At 34.7% G+C, this 6,207-nt stretch overlaps 1 pseudogene across 1 annotated transcript; it reads right to left on the bottom strand.

Moving 5' to 3' along the window:
• Positions 1–267: 267 nt before the first annotated feature.
• LOC149554226 (G-type lectin S-receptor-like serine/threonine-protein kinase At2g19130 pseudogene) lies at positions 268–3,330 on the bottom strand (annotated as a pseudogene). Its single transcript, XR_016353231.1, has one exon. The product of XR_016353231.1 is annotated as a G-type lectin S-receptor-like serine/threonine-protein kinase At2g19130 pseudogene (transcript).
• Between the last annotated feature and the right edge of the window lie 2,877 nt (positions 3,331–6,207).

Here is a 6,207-nt window from a genome sequence, read left to right as displayed (position 1 = left end):
AAATAAGAAAGAGGTTGTACTAATTTATTTGGCAAAACTTTTCTTATAAGCAATGTTTTAGACCCACGTTATCAAACATAGTTTCACATCAACATTGTATTGAAAACCTTAAAAATAGATCAATAGTTGTTACACACTAAACTACTATATTTGAATGTTCTAGATCTATTATACTAATCCAACATCACATCACCTATGATTCTATATTTGCATATGCTACATTTATTATACCAATGCAACATCCCATCGCCTATTATTTTCAAAAACTTAGAACACATTTAATTTAATCTTATATAACTGCAATTAATTCTAACAAATTTGTAATCAATACTAACAACCTTAAAAGGGCAACTACACAACCTTAAGTTACAGATCAAACATGCTCGGCTCAGTCAAATTACAGAACATTCAGAGAAGATCTACCTAAGCACCCCTCGAATATAGGTGTATAAATGTACATCTATATCATAATATATAAATCGTGCTATGTTTCTTGACTAGAAACTTTTTTCCTCTCGTGAGATTTCTCATCTGTTTCCCTTCAGTGGCTGTCAACCAGCTGTCGCAGAGATCTCTGAAATTGATCAACGTCAACCTCTGATTTACCTTCCAACATTCTCACAACTTGAGCCATGCTCGGCCTCACACTCTCATCCCTCTCAATGCACAAAATGCTCACCATGGCCGCCCTTCTTATCTCCTCAACATCCGCCTCCTCTGCAACCCTCTCATCCACAGTGCAAATGAAGTTCCCCTTGTCAATTTGAGTTGCAGCCCAGGTGGGAAAATAGCACTGAGATCCCTCCACACTCAAGTCAAGATTCCTTCGCCCTGAGATTATTTCCAACAATGTCATGCCAAAACTGTAAACATCCGCCTTCACTGTTATTGGCAATCCTGAAAGCCATTCAGGAGCCAAATATCCTCTCGTTCCTCTTGTTGTCGTCAGAACTCTGCTGAAATCCCTGCCAATAAGTTTCGCCAGTCCAAAATCGGCCACTTTTGGGGAAAAATCTGCATCCAGAAGAATATTTTCTGGTTTGATATCACAATGAATGATGCGATCTCTGCATTCTTCGTGGAGATAAAGTAACCCCCTTGCAGTACCCAAAGCGATTCCAAATCTGGTATTCCAGTCCAACACTCTCCCTGCTTCTTTGGCCTTCCGGGACAAGAAAGAATTCAGAGACCCATTTTGCACGTACTCGTAAACAAGCATTCTTTGAGATCCCTCTACGCAGAATCCCCTGAGTCTCACCAAATTCACATGATGTATGCTTCCAATGGTGCTTATTTCCGCACGCAATTGTTTCTCTGCTTGATCAGAACCCTCTAATTTTTTCACTGCTACAAGGGATTTGTCAGTCAGAGCTCCTTTAAACACCGCGCCGAATGCTCCCTTTCCCAACTTGTGAGCGAAATTGTTTGTAGCAACTCTGAGCTCTTTGTAGCTGAATATTCTGAATGATGCTGATGCATCCTTGAATTCGAGATTCTCACGCAGTCTTCTACGCCTACGCTGGATAAAAACCCATGCACTGATAAACAGAGCACCCAAAACAGCACTACCCAGAGGAATTGAAATGTAGAGCACAAGTAGTGTACTTCTTCTTATTCTTGTTCCTCCATTGGATGAATACTTTGGCACATCAGAAGCAGCCAATCGGATAAACAAGGACTCTCCATCAGAAGAAGTATCCTTGTCCATGCCCTTGGTCTGTAAGCTCAACAGATCGCCAAACCACAATTTACAAACGGAAGGATTTGAATCAGTGAAAACAAAGGCCGAGCAGGAGCAATTGCCGAGACAAGCAGTTTTGCATTCTTGGAGACTCGAAGACTCTTGGGTATATTCCGGAGATTCGTTATCAGACAAAGAAACATTGCCCACTTGGAGAAAACCATCTGTTGTTGCAGTATCACTGCGACTGCCATTAATGGCGGCTTCAGGGGAGGCAGAGCATTGCAATGGGCTCCGCCGAACACAACCGCTTAACCACCATTGTCGCAAATGCCAGGCATTGGCATCTCTTGGCTTGAATCCTTCCGCACAGCTACACAATTGATTGTTCGCTTGGGTGAAGCAGACTCCATAAGCTCCACAAACCCCATAAACGCCACAGCTTTCTTGGGGCTGTGACCAATCCATGGTCCATCTACTGTTATCAACCCAGAGATATGATAGCAGGTATCCATCCGGGGTTAAAACTTGCCTGGCCACCATTGAACCGGCTTTGGCAGTAAACCAATAAATGTAGTACATTCTTGTGGGTGACAACTCGATCAAATCCTCAACTAGTATGGAGCGAGATATTGTCTCTGGCATGGTGGCATAGTAGGTTCCCATCCACGCCCCGGTGCTGTAATACTGAACACCGTTTTTGTAGTGCAGTATAAAGTCTTTCTGTTCTAGTGCCGGATTCATTTCTAGAAAGAATGGCCCAGATGATGGATCCTCATGGTTCTTCCAAGATCTCATTTTTATTCCTTTCCAAAACTTCATGTGCGGCATCAATGTGTCTGTGGGATGTGCGAAGCTCTCCCACACAATCTCTGAAGTGTTTTGGGCTCCCAAAAGAACAAAATTACCAGTGTCGAGTATGGAAGCCATGGATGCCTTGGCTTGCTGAGTATCATCACTCGACCAAATGACTTTTCCTTGCAAATCGGAGACACGGAGATATCCAGATTTAGACAGGGTGAAAATGCCGGGAGTTTTTCCGATGGGAGTTTCTCTGTTAGCCACCCAAATGATGGTCTTCTCAGAGATTTGGGCATACCAGATGCCAACATACCAGTTGTCGGTTCCTTTGGGATTGAAAAATCCCAATTCAAAAGTGCCATTTTTTGACGTAATGGTCTGATCTGCCCTCAGAGAATCCCCCAAAGAGAGGGCGTCTTTGGCAGAAGCTTCTGACAAATCGCATTGACAGGGTGAAATAAGCATATATAGAGCTAAACAGAAATAGATCAAACAATTCTCTTTAACCATTTCGATGATGGCTCCAAAAACTTTGACTCAAAAGAATCTCAGACAGTTGAATTCATTAGATCAAATAGTTAAACAATACTGAATGATCCTTCCGAAACCAATCCATATTCTCTCATCCTTCCTTTGCTCGATGGTATAAGCTTTGAAGAATAATATCTTCTCCGAATGAACTCGTTTCTACCAAACCCTCAGAAAATTCCTGAAACTGGGTCACACCAAATTTGCGGTGATTGATGAAATCTTGACCACATCATCTAATAAAATATTTTTATTTTTTCTTGTGAGAAAAGGAATCCCGTTGTCCTCAACAATGCGCATTATTTTTGGTACAGAGTTTTATATTCCATCGTTCTGAACGCTGAAGACTTTAAAGAGAATTCTAATGTGAATGTGAAACTCACTAGAAATCGTCGAACAGTAAACCGAAAGAGTTAAAATAATTTGGAGTTCTATACGCGTGTTAGCCCCACACTGTCTTTAGCGTGTTAGCCCCACACTGATTTTTAATGGCGATCTTCTTTCTAGAGGACTCAACATATGTTTTCGTCAATCAAGTTAATAATTGTTTTTTATAAATTTGTATTTTATCATAATTTTTAATTTACTTTCTATAGACATTTATATAAAGCTATTTTATTTATCCTCATTCGTATGATTACACATTTATACAAGTTCCTTCTTTTCATTTGTTCAAATAAACACATTTGATTTTTTATTTTTTTCACAATTTTAGTCAATGTGATTAAATATTTTTTTAGTTTTTTAATTAGTGCAAGGTCATGAAGAAAACCTTATAAGTACAAACTTACATCATTCTAATTGAAAGAATAAATTCATATTTGATTGACTCCTTATCTGCACTTTTAAATCTTAGACTAAAAGTTAAGCTGACAAAAATTTGTTGCTATGTTTATCTATTTATAAAAACTCAATACTTCCATTCAATAATCTTTTTATTTCAAGGGATAGTATTTACAAATTTCATCTTATGATTAAAGTAAATGTAAACCTTTTAACTCAAATATGAATAGAAGCATTTGTATTTTTAAATGTAGTATTTTTAGTTATTTAAACACAATTATACAAGTGGAGTTAAATAAAATAAACTTCTATGAAATACCAACCACCCCAAAAGATCTTATAAATAACACGAATTATGTTGAAGGTGTTTCATATATGAAAAGGCCAACTTAGATTTTTGAATCAACGGTTCACAATGTAGAAGGGGTGTCCAAGACGGTTGAAACCCCACATACTATTAGATTTCATAGTAATCACATTCATATGTTCATATTTTGATTTGATAGCTACATTCAGAACTTTTTGTCTTTTTTGTCACATTTGTTTTTTAAAAAGTGACAGAACATCTCAAAGCTGGTTAGAGGTATCATAAAATGAACTTTAGTATCAATATAGCATCTCCATTATTTAGGCCTAAACTAAAGTGTATAATTGATTTTGGTCATAAAAAGTCATTTATAATCAAATGCAATAAATTTTGATGCATTATGATTCCTCAATTCACACATTTTGGTGTCTATCTATTTTAAGAATAAGTGTTTCTTCATTTTGATTCATGTATAATGTGCTTACTATGAATTCATAGCATTACCATCCATTTTTCATGCAAATGTGTTTAAAATTAGATTTTAGTTAGTAATGTTTGTTTTATTTTGATTTATGCATTCTACAACAACTATAAATGAATCACCATACTTCACTCCAATGTTTTTAAAGTTTTATGTCATTGCCATTAGAACAAGTCCACACACCCAAAATCATACAAATAGTTTTTGATGTCAAAATTATAAAGTTTAGCTTTATTTTCTATTAGTATATTTTGAGTGCTAAATTTAGATTAAGATTATCCATATTACAATTAACATAAATTAAGCACTCAAACTATACTAATAGAATCAAGCTAAAATCTAAAGTTTGACATTAAAAAGTATTTGTATGCTTTTAGCTATGTGGATTTGTTATAATGGTGACCAAAGAAAATTGTAAAAGCATTGAAATGAAGTATGGTGATTCCTTCATAGTTTTTGCAGAATGCACAAATCAAAAGAAAACATAAATTAGTAACCGAAATCTAATTTTAAAAACACTCACATGAAAAAGAATAATAATCTTATAAACTCACAATAAATATATTACTAAATTTTAAAAAAATTTAAAATCTTAAAATAGAAAGATGCCCAAATGTATGAATCAAAAAATCAAGTTGCATTAATATGCATTGCATGTGATTATGATGACTTCCTATTACCAAACTCAATAATAAGCATTGGTGGGAGTCTATATGATAAAAACTCCATATTAATACAAAAAAAGAGTTAAGTACAATGCATTAATATTAAATGCATGTGATTATGATGACTTCCTATGACCAACTCAATAAAAAGCATTGGTGGAAGCAAAAATGATAAAATCTCTATGGCGATATTCTTTCTATAGTACTCAACATACATTTTTGTCAATCAAATTAATGATTGTTTTTTATTAAGTTGGATTTTATCATTATTATTTATTTACTTTCTATAGACATTTATATAAAGCTATTTTATGTATCCTCATTCATATGATTACACATTTATACAAGTTTCTTCTTTTCATTTGTTCAAATAAACACATATTGGATTTATTTTTGCACAGTCAATGTGATTAAATATTCTTGTAGTTTTTTAATTAGTGCAAGGTCATGAAGAAGTCTTTATAATTGATAAGGAGATAATTTCCACATCAAGTTAAATTGTGATATTGCTATTAGGATTTAACTGTGTGATTTTTGAGTCAAACTCATTGACCCGTGTTTCATTAGTAGTGATTCAACATGAATCCATCTCTCATGAGAATAAATGGAACACTACTCATGAAATATGGGTCAATGAGTTTGACTCAAAATTCACACAGTTAAATCCTGGTAGCAATAGCACAAGTCTTTATAATTACAAACTTACATCATTCTAATTGAAAGAATAAATTCATATTTGATTGACTCCTTATCTTCACTCTTACATCTTAGACTAAAAGTTAAGCTTACACAATTAGTTGCTATGTTTATTTATTTATAAAAATTCAATACTTCCATTCATTAATCTTTTCATTTCAAGGGATAGTATTTACAAATTTCATCTTATGACTAAAGTAAATGTAAACCTTTTAGCTCAAATATGAATAGAAGCATTTGTATTTTTAAAGGTAGTTTTTTTCAA

This window comes from Cupressus sempervirens, chromosome 6, assembly GCF_028749045.1.
Source record: "Cupressus sempervirens isolate cs-2001-9-10 chromosome 6, ASM2874904v1, whole genome shotgun sequence".
Taxonomy (NCBI): domain Eukaryota; kingdom Viridiplantae; phylum Streptophyta; class Pinopsida; order Cupressales; family Cupressaceae; genus Cupressus; species Cupressus sempervirens.
The sequence above is the reverse complement of the archived record's forward strand: the minus strand, read 5'-3'. Positions and strand labels throughout refer to the sequence as shown.